Genomic DNA, 13,547 nt, shown 5'->3' with positions numbered 1-13,547 from the left:
ATTTTAACTCTTGTAAAGGTTCGAAAGTCTCCTTCATGTCTACCCCGTCTGTGTGGTTTATCTATTTTTTGTGTGTGTTTCTATCGGTGCGTAGTAAATTTGAAGAGTACAAGCGCTCACCTGAATTCCTACTTTGGCCTTGTGGTTGTGTGTTTCGAGGTTGTTTCTTCGCCATCATGTCTACTACTTCAGTCTGAGTGTGTGTTAATCTGCGTTAAGTTCATTTGCCTTGTTATGGAACAGCATATCAGCGGAAGTGCAAATTACATGCAGTTTCGTTCTGTTATGTATGAGGATACTATATTGGGCCCAAGCATATACAGGGTGTCGCAAAACTCTTTCAACAACGCTAGGATGCTGGTAGATATCATAAAAACAAGTAACTTTTCCCTATAAAGTTTACCTCGAAAGCGCTTAGTTTCTGCGCTATAAGCGCTTAAAATATATCCTGTACGTATGCAACCCAACACAGCAAACGCTTGCTCTGACATAACTACCAGGGGCGCGTGGCAGGGTTGCCACTAGCGTTCCTCGTTAAGAGAGACGACTTGAAAACAACAACCTGGGAGTCTTGCCTGAGCAAAATCCAAAACATTAATGGTACTTGCGATGTTGTAAGAAGCATTGACAGTATTTATAAACTGACCAAGAAGAATAATAGACAGACTGAAATTCAAGATTACTCATTCTAAAATATCTCCATAATTGATTGATTGATTTGGTTTATTTTAATTCGCTTTTCTGCCACCTTTGGCTAATCGCGAAGATGAGGATGACATGATGAAATAACAAATGACACCAATGTCTAGGCCAGGATTTAAACCCGAGATACCTGACCTGTAGCCAGCTGTGCTAACCACATCACCACGGAGTGTTTCGTGTATCATGCGATATCAACAATTGCAAGGGAGACATGAGATATGGGAAATCCACGAACGAACAAATGTAAACATGATGTGTATGCTGCGTCTTCTCGAACACACAGACTGTAATGTTATTACAATTTATTTATTAGAAAATTATTCCTACGAGGGTCACTATTTATATTTTGAGCCTTGGCAACACTAATTGAAGTTAGGCGCGATTTGACGTTTGCACGGAATCGTCTGGCATTATTGACCATAACGTACTTCAAATGTTTTGTCAATAGCTTCATTTGTATTGTTTATGTTGCCTTGGAGATTGCGCGACAACAATAAAATGGAATTAACTCGTGAACATTTTCGTGCGATGATATTTTACGATTTTCGACCTTTATTATCAAGACAAGAGTGCATCGATCAACTTACTTCCACATTTGGCGATGAAGCCCCATCCTTTGAAACTGTGAAACGCTGGTATAACGAATTTAATCGTGGCCGCCATTCGCTCACCGACGAGATTCGCGAAGGTCGTCCAAAATCAGTTGTTGTTCAAGAAAACATTGATGCTGTGCAAAACCTAATACTGCAAGATCGTCATGTGACATACTGTGAGATTGAGGCAACCATAGGCATTTGTTCCACCAGCATATATAAAATATTACATGATCATTTAGCTGTGAGAAAGGTATGTTCTCGTTGGATCCCACACAATTTGACAAAAACTCAAAAAGACGCTCGCGTCACTTGGTGCAAACAAATGCTCAATAAATACAATCGTGGTGCTTCAAAAGACGTATATAAGATTGTAACAGGTGACGAATCATGGATATATGCATATGAGCCGGAACGTAAACAGCAGTCGACTGTATGGGTGTTTCGAGATGAACCCAATCCAACAAAAGTTGTTCGCTCTCGAAGCACATCGAAACAAATGGTCCGCTGTTTTTCGGGGAAACTGGTCATGTGGCAACTGTGCCTTTAGAGGAACGTAGAACGGTCAACTCTGAATGGTACACAACAATTTGTTTGCCAGAGGTTTTCGGTCAAATACGGAAAAAAAACGCCGTCGGATCATTCTTCATCAAGACAATGCCAGCTGTCACACATCTCGTCTAACAACCGACTTTATGAACAGTCAAAAAATCGTTTGATGGGTACAGTCCTGATTTAGCACCCAATGACTTCTTCTTGTTCCCGAATGTCAAGAATAAATTGCGTGGACAACGATTTTCGTCGGCGGAAGACGCCGTTGTTGCCAAATTCCTGTTTTTTCATTGTTAGGCTCAAAATATAAATAGTGACCCTCGTATCTGTGCTAGCGTCATTGCTAATCGTGTTCGTCTTATAGGGAAATAATTGCAATGCTCTTTTAATTTAATGATTGATTCATCCATTGATTGATTGATTTGCTTTATTTTACTTCGTTTTTTGTGCCACTTTTGGCTACTTTGTAAAGATGTGGATGAGTGGTGATATGATGAAATTGATGAATGGACACTCACAAACATCCATGCCTAGGCCAGGATTCGAACCCGGAACCCTTGGCGTCGTAGCGCGATGTGCTAACCACTCCTGCACGGGGGGCGGCTCTGCATGTTCGAAACGAGGCCAGCAAACACATCATGTTTACATTTGTTCGTTCGTGGATTTCCCATATCTCACGTCTCCCTTGCAATTGTTGATATCGCAATATACACGAAACACTCCGTGGTGATGTGGTTAGCACAGCTCGCTACGGCGCCAGGTATCTCGGGTTTAAATCTTGGCCTAGACATTGGTGTCATTTGTTATTTCATCATATCATCCTCATCTTCGCGATTAGCCAAAAGTGGCAGAAAAGCGAATTAAAATAAACCAAATCAATCAATTCATTATGGAGATATTTTAGAATGAGTAATCTTGAATTTCAGTCCGCCCATTATTTGTCTTGGTCAGTTTATAAATACTGTCAATGCTTCTTACAACATCGCAAGTAGGCTACCATTAATGTTTTGGATTTTGCTCAGGCAAGACTCCCAAGTTGTTGTTTTCAAGTCGTCTCTCTTAACGAGGAACGCTAGTGGCAACCCTGCCACGCGCCCCTGGTAGTTATGTCAGAGCAAGCGTTTGCTGTGTTGGGTTGCATACGTACAGGATATATTTTAAGCGCTTATAGCGCAGAAACTAAGCACTTTCGAGGTAAACTTTATAGAGAAAAGTTACTTGTTTTTATGATATCTACCAGCACCCAAGCGTCGTTGAAAGAGTTTTGCGACACCCTGTATACATAAGCAGAAAGTTCATGAAAATTTGTAAACCAGTGTAATAACTCAAGACCAGGTACGTATCGAGCAACATAATTCGGGGGGAGATCCGAACCAAGTGTCGCAAAATAATAATAATAATGTTTAAATTAAAATAATTATAATTATATTATATGAATTCAGGGGCGTCGACTTGTCAAAATTATTGGGGGGGCTCTAATCACTGAAAAAAATTAATGAATGACTCGCTCTCTCTCTTTTTTTAAGTTTTGGTCTCAGTGTTCAGAATTTCATAAAAGCCCATGAATTCCTCAAAAATATCAAAATTTTTATTCATAGTTCGAATGCAGAATATTTATTAATTGTCCAAGGATAGATATGTCACAAGTTTCGTCAACCATAATAGCAAAATATTCCAGACTTATAATATCTGCTACCACGGAGCGCAAAACAGATCTCCGTAATATATCAATGATCTCGTTCTGAAAGTCATGTGAGAGCCATTTGTAGCCCGAACGTCCGATCCACTCTCCTAGTTCATGCACATCGTCCTTTGAAACTCTTTTTAGTAAAAATTTCAACAATGCTCATAATTACATATTTAGTACATAGTTGTTGCTGTCTCTGCTCATAGCCCCCCACCCCCCCCCCCGCCAAAGTAGATGGTTTAGCGGTCTCAGCCCCCCAAAGTTGATGGTCTAGAACATTTCAAATGTGTATTTAAAGTTAAGTTCATGTGGCACAATTCAGAATAAACTTTACAAGAGAAGCAAAATAATACATTTGATCCTCTTAAGCAAAATTATTTGAGGGCTCTTTTCCCACACCGTTAACATTGGGGGGCTCGAGCCCCCCAAGCCCCATGGAGTCGGCGCCTATGTATGAATTATAATAGTATTAATTAAAATATTCAAATTTATTAATATATTTTTATTGCATGAATAGGTACAAAAACGGCATAAGGATAGTGATAAAAGCAGCAAGTATTCATTATCTAGATTTTGTTTAAAGTCGGCATAATTTATAAAAAAAAAAAACTGCCCTGGCGAGAATATTAATGTCCAATAGATAGGGACACTGAAATTTCGCGAACGCTTTAAACGCGAAATTATTTTAAACTGTGTATAATTTTGTTTCGAGGCAAGTGGATAAGAGTTACGACCATTTTCGGCTCCACGAAGTTCCGCGAAATACAAATCAAAATGCGAAATGAAACGAAAAGTGTCGAAGTTCACGAAATAACACCGAAATTCAGTTGTCAAAACAAAAAAAACACACATTAATTTACCCTCTTTCATAACATTGGATTGTTATTTTGCTCGTGAAAGTTCAACATTTCATTACAGGTGACAATGACTGCGTAAAGTAGTTTTACATCATCAGAAGCGCAATGCCGCACAGTGCAAACGGTGTCAGTGATAAGTGTTTAGCCTCTTTCTTCTCCGTTCGTTCATTTCTCCATTCCTGCAACTCAGGCTATCTCGCTCCAACGTAATGCGTAAATACGATGCTGTCATTCAGAAAATACGGAAATTATTTTTCTGCTTTTAATGTTATGTTTTTGTAGCTAAAATGCAAATGTTTTAGTAGGACTATTTATTTTTTTTCAGCCAAAGTTTGCCGTCCAAAAAGTTCATATCAGAGGCCTACAGAAGATCGTGTGTAGTCTGTGTCTCCATTACATGCCACACAAAAATACGAGTTTCAAGGATTTTCGTGTCTTGCTCATAGTTTCTTTGGCGAATTACGAGGGTGGATCATTAAGTATCGCACAACAATTTTTTTCCCGCGATGTTATTGTGGCTGGGACGTTGAAATTCTACAGATGTGTAGTTTGAAGTTGGCGCTAGAGACGGCATTTGTTCCATCAGGTATAACTCTTGCGGCAGAAGCGTGAACTACTTAGCAAAGATGGCGTGCCTGTTATTGTCGTCAACGTGTGAAAAACAAAGAGCTGTAGTTCGTTTTTTGTGGGTGAAAGGACAATACCCTAGTGAAATTGACAGCGAAATGTTGGGCGTGTATGGGGAAGACTGTTGGACCAGGTGGTGCACATTCTTTCAAGGAGGCCGTGTGCACCTTGTTGACTCGTCATGTTCCAGGCGACCAGTAACTGCTGTAACGGAACGGAATGTTACAGCCATTGAGCAGGCAATTCTCAACGACCGGCAGATCAATCTGAGAACCTTGTCAGGGCGGTTCAACATTTCAGGCTTCCATCTGTTTGGCCCAATGAAGAAATTCCTAGTGTGCGAACGTTTCAATTCCGATGAAGAAGTGCAATCGGTTGTGTGCAGATGGATGTATTCTCAAATGGCGGAGTTCTATGAACATGGTATATTGAAACTAGTGCCACGATGGGGAAAATGTGTTGAAAGACTTGGCTCCTATGTCGAAAAGTAGCTAAAGGATGTGGTTTAACTTTGTATAATTTATGTTGTCTTACCTATTAAACTTCTTTTTTTAAAAAAAATGTTGTGCGATACTTAATGATCCACCCTCGTACAATGCCCAAAGTTATTTCAGTATTTGAATGTGCTCGAGAGTTTGAGGCAACAAGGCTTGTACAAAATTAAATGACTTGCTCTGCGAAGATCCAGGAAATATTTTTTTTGAAAATGTTAATATTTTATTCAGTATGCAAGAAATATTGCAATAAATATTGTCAATGAAGACTTGTACGACATTTGCAAGAATGTGACTATTCTAAAAGCATGTTCACAATTAAATTTTTTGAGAGGGTACACAGCTTTTCAGGATATGGTAAAGAGGGATGTGAAGGAGTCAGGTGTATCTTTGAATTTAATTAATATGCTGCTAGGACTTAAAGAAGATCTCGAAAGCTTTGTGTCACTAGCTGTGTAAGTGTTGTGGTTTCCTGTTAGTAATGTTGACTGTGAGCATGTTTTTTCAGCTTATGGTAATATAATGACCAACCAGAGATGTAATTTAAAACCATGCAATGCAGAGATTATGTTAAGTGTATACTTTAACTAATAAAAGGTAAGTGCAGACTACTTAAATTTGAATTTTATTTATCGCTTTTTCAACGAAATGATCTTTTTTCACCGCTTTTATATACCGAAATTGTAACTTTTTAAGCGCGAAATTCATGAATTTTATTTACCATAAATCATTGTCCCTACCAATAGATAAAGAATTTAATATATATTGAATAACAAAAACGTATGTTAGATCCAGTTTACGAAAAGTAAAGTTCCTGGTAATATTTATGCATATTATTATAAGTAGTAATAAATATTATCTGAATCTTCCTTGATACTGTCCAAAGTCGTATGATTCCAATATAATATAACCCTCTCCTTCCAATAAGTTCGGGGGAAATTATTAACCCTCGATTAAAGAACAGGTATATTTTCATTATTTAATTTTAGTTATTGTATTATTTCATAATTTACATTATTTTACTTTAGTACTTAGTAAGTCTTTCGGGGGGGGGGGTCCGGACCTCCTGGACCCCCTAAATACGTCCTTGCTCAAGACATATGAGTAATATGGTTACAAACCCTAGTCAAAGGACTTTCAGTCTGTGCAATTTATTTCATTGAATTTTATTGCAAGTTTAAATAAGAAAAACGTGCAACAATTCCCATTTATCATCAATTGTTAATCGTTTGCCATTCTAAAACTATAAAAGATATTGCGAATAAAAAAATGTCTAACTTGAAATGAACTTTCAAAATCTTCCATCAGATTTTTATCTAAGCTTAGCAATTTTCAAGTTTTGCTCCATTATATGCTAACAATAGTAATAGTGCTAAAAAAATTCTTCCGCATTATGTATATATGTTGAAATGCTGATGAGATCAATTTATTAGCCATTAAAAGTACCTTACTATTGTTATTACTTTTACAATACCTGTGTCATTACAAGAAAACTTCACGATTCAATATAGCTGACCTGGTAGCTTATAATTTTTAGATTTATCTCTAACATGGTATTTCAGAGCAGTTTAATCGCCGTTTATAATGGGAAATAAATAGCCAGCGGTGTCGAAACAGCGAAGTGTCTGAATGAGATCCTTGAATGTAGAAGGTTTAATGTGGGCAGTGTTTACGTCAAAGCGTCTCCTAGGAAACCTGAAGTAAATTGATTGGAGAGGTGCTAGAAATATACATTGTAACCTTGGTCAGGAGAAGCGTCTGTCTCCTTTTCTAACATTGATTAAACCATTTCTGTTGCTTTGAGTTCAAGCTACACATTAACCTTCTTAATATGTTTGGCGCGTTTCATAGATGAGGGTAAATAGAAGTTGCTTAGGCTGTTTGGAGTTGTCCGTTTAAATCTCCGATTCCTTACTTGTTCTCTCCGTTCAATTCGTCGAAATCACATTTAAATCACTTGTTCTCTCCGTTTGGTCCATCTAAATCTCTGTTTGCTCACTTGTTTTCTCCGTCCTGTCCTTCCAAATCTCCTTTTCCTCACTTGCCCTCTCCGTTCGGTTCGTCTATATCTCCGTTTCCTCACTTGTTCTCTCCGTTCGGTCCATCCAAGTCTCCGTTTCCTCACTTGTTCTCTCCGTTCGGTCCATCTAAATCTCCGTTTCTTCACTTGGTCTCTCCGTTTGGTCCATCCAAATCTCTGTTTACTCACTTGTTTTCTCCGTCCTTTCCTTCTAAATCTCCGTTTCCTCACTTGGTCTCTCCGTTCTGTCCTTCCAAATCTCCTTTTCCTCACTTGCCCTCTCCGTTCGGTCCATCCAAGTATCCGTTTCCTCACTTGTTCTCTCCGTTCGGTCCGTCTAAACCTCCGTTTACTGCTTTGTTTTCCCGTTCGCATAGACGGATCCGCATGTGCAACTTCATTTCTTTTAATTATGAGTTTAAATCCACTTTATGCACAGAGAGGCTAATCAGGACTGGACCTACAGTTTAAAGTGATATCCGAAACAAATCACTAAGTGCCTCCAATTTCCGCTGATACCGATGCCGAGATATCTGTTTTAATATTCTGATTTAATTCTTGAGGGGAAATTCTGATATATTATTGCTTATAATTGGAATGAAATACTGGCGCACCAATATTAATAACTTTTAATAATTACAATTAAATTGAATTAGGGGTCCCGGGTTCGAATCCTGACCTGGGCATGGATGTTTGTGAGTGTCCATTCATCAATTTCATCATATCATCACCCATCCCCATCTTCACAAATTAGCCAAACGTGGCGCAAGAAGCGAAGTAAAATAAAGGACATCAATCAATCAATCAATTATTACAATTTTCAGGCATCGGTATCGGTGGGAATGGGTGAAAATATGGGTTCAAAGAGGAATCTGCTCATCCCTAACAAATACCACAATTAAAGTCATTTTAATGATTCATTTTTTTAAAATATATTTACAGCGCACGCAACTGCATTTATAATCATTATCTATCTTCGTGCATGACAAAATATTCATTTTTTAAAAAATTAACGGGCACTGTTATAGTTTGGTACAGGATTTGACTTACATTTAAAACTTGGAACTCAATCACTATATGCCCCGACCGAGAATCGAACTCGGTAACTATTCATTACAAGGCGACAGGTTAAGCACTGCGTTATCGGGAGTGTTCATTTTATGGAAATAGCATAGGCTGCAACTCGTTTACGATGCCTGCGTCATGGGAATTTTTGGGGGGGGACTAGATTTTATAGTTTAGCTACCAATTCTATATATATTCACACAAAATATGGGGGATCGTTTTGTTTGATCGACTTGCTATCGATTCTTAGTTATGGATATTGGTTTTTCTTCCTAGCTGTGGGCGATCGCGGCATTACGGTTGAAATCGAACACAATCTCTTATGCCTTTAGATCGCATTATTACAATTTGTCCCTGTGTCCCGAATAGTATCTTCGGGGTGCACAAATTTCCTGGAATCAGGTGGGAAAGAAGAAAAGATTAAGACTATACTTTCCTGAACTTTATTTATATTTAAATGCGTGTACGTAATTTTAAAATGGTCACTTTACAAAACAATCTAGAGTGCACGTCAAATCTCCTGCATATGGCGATAGCCAATAGCAGCGCACTACAGCGGTGCCATGTCGAAATCTCACACGGAAAAGAGACAGCGTGGTTCAGCGAAACGCCTTGTCACGGAATTAGGCAACGCCGCACGTCTGCGATTCGCTGGTGCTGTTCAGCCGTTCAAGGTCATATGCAGGAGATTTGACGCGCACTCTAACTGTACATTGAACCGCTCCCTCTCCCTAATACAACAGTTATCGAATTTCAAGAAGGTACTGCAAACATCTTTTGACTTCACGATGGCGCCGCCGTCTGCTAGCAGTGCTGAATTTCAGTTACGATTCTTTCCATTGTATAGTAAGTAACCTGCTCACTGTAAAGAGTCAGTGCTTGGGTGCGTATCTGTTCAGTCCGCAGTTTTCAAATAAAGTTTCCCACATTGTGAAATAACAACTTAGTTCATTTGGCACTGAACAGGAATTGCAAGGTAAGTGATGATATATTTCGAAGTGAATTTCTGCTTTTAATAAGTTTAAATAATATGATACTGGCATAGGCGTAGCTACGGGGTGTGCCGGGTGTGCCTAGGCACACCCTAATGGGCTGCTTTATCAAAGAGAATTGAAGACAGATATTTCAATAAGAGAGAAAATAAGCGGCAGTTTGTAAGAAGTTGAAAATGTCATTACTTGGTACAAACGTGTGCATTATCGCTAATGAAATGAGTATCTGTAGTTTTTCGATTTTGTGATGTCATTGGAGAAAGAAGATATTTACTGCATTCTACTCTGTACTGCAGCGCTTTTCTTCTATACCTGTCACAAGCTGCACGTGTGAGAGAGCTTTCTCCAAGCTTACCCAAGTTAAAACTAAATTAAGAGCAACTCAGAAGCAGGATAGATTGGAAGCCCTGCTCTTGCTATTTGTGGAACAGGAAAAAGCTTAGTCTATTGATGTAAATGAAGTTATTGATGAGTTTAAGAACATTGTACTGTACCTTTTGACAGACGTCTCTTGTTATAGATGACGTGTATTTTGATGTATTTGTTTGTAACATTTATGAACATTTTGTGTGTGTGTAATTTCTATGCAATTTGATTTTTTCTACTACATATATTCAGAAATTTTCAGCACTGTCATTTAGTGAATTTATATTCCTTTACAAACATCAGTGCAGTTAAAGAACCAAGTGATTGTGTTGCAAAATATGCTATTAGAAAGGTACAATACCTCATTTGTTTTTTCTTTGTGCACACCCAAATATAAAGTTCTAGCTACGCCTATGGATACTGGGACTGTACAAATGTAAATAACAATTATGTTGTACATACATACAACTTTACCAGATCCAGCCCTTCCTTCCCCCCGCTCCCCAACAAGCTTCCGGTCAGTAGTGTCCCGAATTTTTACTTATGAAATATAGGAACCGTGATTGTATCAAATGTCGAGCCCTCCTCATGTGAACTATATATACGCCCATGGGATAGAAATATATCTGGCAATTACTTTGTAAACTCTCTCTCCTGGCCTTCCTTTAACCAGCATTTGGCGGCGCTTTCTTTGATTATTTTGTCGATAGGCCCTGTAACTGTCGACGTTGTTCGAAATGCACCTGTCATTGTAATAATATAAATCATTTGTGCTGACCTTATTCTTGTTACATAGGTTGCACATTTTTGGAAGTCTGCCCAGATTAGTGCGTCACAAGAAAGAACCGTGTTGTAGATTTTTAAAAGCGACATTGGGAGTCTCTGTGTGTTCGAACCTATTAGTAGTGCAATCAGCCCGGTTCAACGTCATCAAGTGGTGAGCTGAAGTGGTGAGCAGTGTTGCCAACTCCTCACTCGAAAAAATCACCAAGGTTTTTGTTTTTGGGTCTAACCTAACCTAAAGCAAGGAGCTGGCAACCTTGCTTGAGGTATTTTCTCGCAGTGTTGCCAACTCCTCACTCGAAAAAATCACCAAGGTTTTTTTTTTGGGTCTAACCTAACCTAAAGCAAGGAGCTGGCAACCTTGCTTGAGGCTTGCCTTACAGTGCATAAAGCAAGGTTGCCAACCCACTGGTACTTTTGCCATAGCCTTTTACAAGAAAAAAAAAGAGAGAGGGAAGAGTTAAACAACCGACAGCTTACCCACAGCCTTTTTTGCTCTACCCTAACCTAAAGCAAGGAGCTGGCAATTTTGCTTGTGCAATCAACCCGGTTGACCACCCTCAAGTAAAAAATCAGTGTTGCCAACTCCTCACTCAAAAAAAAAATCACCAAGATTTTTTTGCTCTAACCTAACCTAAAGCAAGGAGCTGACAATTTTGCTTGTGCAATCAACCCGGTTGACCGCCCTCAAGTAAAAATCAGTGTTGCCAACTCCTCACTCGAAAAAAAAAATCACCAAGGTTTTTTTTGCTCTAACCTAACCTAAAGCAAGGAGCTGACAATTTTGCTTGTGCAATCAACCCGGTTGATCGCCCTCAAGTAAAAAATCAGCGTTGCCAACTCCTCACTCGAAAAAAAAATCACCATGGTTTTTTTTGGTCTAACCTAGCCTAAAGCAAGGAGCTGACAACTTTGCTTGAGGCTTGCCTTACAGCGCATAAAGCAATTTTTGCCAACCTACACACACTAAACAAGGAGAGCCGACAACAAATATGTACTGCCGTAAAAGAAAGAGAGATGGGTGGATGGTAATATAGTATGTGTGTGCGTGTGCGCGTATAATATGTAGCATTATTAACTAGAGTGTGTTGGCAATTTACTTACAACTAAAAAAAAAAAATAGAGATGCCAACTTTGCTGTAAGATGAAAAAAGAGAGAGAGATTTATGGCTGGCAAGAGTAATGAGCGAATGCGCCATATCGTAATTTTCCAACTCCGTATATCGTGACCTTTGTAAACCTCTCTCGGGGGGAATATTATAACACAAACAAACAAACAAAATAATAATGGTTGTTTTTAGGATGCCTGGCCCCTATAACCTCGCCAGGGTGCGTGGTGCCCAACCAAAAATGTAAAAGTTTTCTAACGGCTGCGGTTATAGATTACCGCACCTCTATAGAGTTTCACGTGTTTTTTTTTTCCCCCCAAACTTCCATGAAACCCTACAGAGGACCTCCGTAATGCATGCAACGTGTACTAACGACTCTAGTGTTATTTGATGTTGTGATATTTTTGGATATAGAGTTTTATTGTGAGATATAGATAAAAATAATTATGTTTATTATAATATTTTCTTGATGAAGATGGAGAATATGTGTGTGTTACAAATAAAGTTGCATGCTTTTTTCTAGTGTGTGTGTATGTGTTTTTGATGTTTCGACAGCATCTGAAACGATAAAAAAAATTTATTGTTAATTTTCACGTGTAAAAAACAACAACAAATTTTTTTGTGCAAATTTTCTGATTGTCTCGTGCTATAGTGCAAAAAAGATATTGTAGCTGATAGCTAATGAAATTGATATTTGTAACTGATCTGAACTAGTGAAATTCGTATTGTGCCATTGCAACTGATTGTGCTAGTGCAGAAAATTTCTTATTTTGCAAGAAAAGATGTTAAAAACTTGTTAAAACTGCTCTGTGACCCTCTCGTTCTTCACGTCGTAGGCGAAGGACTTCTCTGCAATCAGGATGACACTGCATAGGGTATCCTCGGGCAAGGCATCGTGGAACTCGCAGACGACCTTGATGTTGGTTCGATCGTTGACCACAACCTTCTTTCTCTTAGATGTGTTGATGACGGTCATGGGTCTCCGTGCTTTGAACTCGCTGGGCGTGTAGTACATGTCCACGTTTCCCTCGGTCACGCGTTTGTAAGCCGAAAATGCTTCGTAAAGTTTGAGGTAATCGTTTTTGGTCACGTCGAGGTTGTAATTCTCGCGCGGGAACACTTCGTTGCGTCCATTTTTGAGATAAACGTTCTTGATCTTGCAGTCGTCGAACTTGCTGGAATCTTTTTCCTGATTCTTGTCCCTCCCGGTCTGAAAGAGCACTACGACGAAATCTGGCATGTCGAACTGTATGTTGTTGAACTGCGTCGTCACGTCGAATTCCATGTGACTTCCCGACGCCATCTTCTGCACGCACTGGTAAGCGTGAAAGTGAATGAACACCTGCGGACTTTTCAAGATCTCCGCTTTGTACTTGAGGGCGTAGTTTGTTTCGTATTCCACCACCGGCATTCTCAATTCCATGCTCCGGATGACGCACTTGGCTGCTTCGGGTAAAGTGTTGGCTATCGGCGTGGTGCCGTCCGGACCCAAAGTAGCGTATCGCATCAGTGCGTCGTTGTCGTTGGCCGCTCTTCGAAACGTGACCCTCAGTCCTCCCTTCCACATGATCTCCTTGTAGTCCGAGAAGAAACCAGGCAGCAGACGCATGGGAAAGAGCACCGTGTGACTTCTCGTCGATATTTTGGTCCCGGCTTCGAATCCCCCGGCCTGGTAGTACGCTGCGTCTGTTTTGGATAAT

This window comes from Lepisma saccharinum, chromosome 15 (genome assembly GCF_977018435.1).
Source record: "Lepisma saccharinum chromosome 15, izLepSacc3.1, whole genome shotgun sequence".
Classification (NCBI taxonomy): domain Eukaryota; kingdom Metazoa; phylum Arthropoda; class Insecta; order Zygentoma; family Lepismatidae; genus Lepisma; species Lepisma saccharinum.
This window is presented reverse-complemented; position numbering follows the sequence as displayed.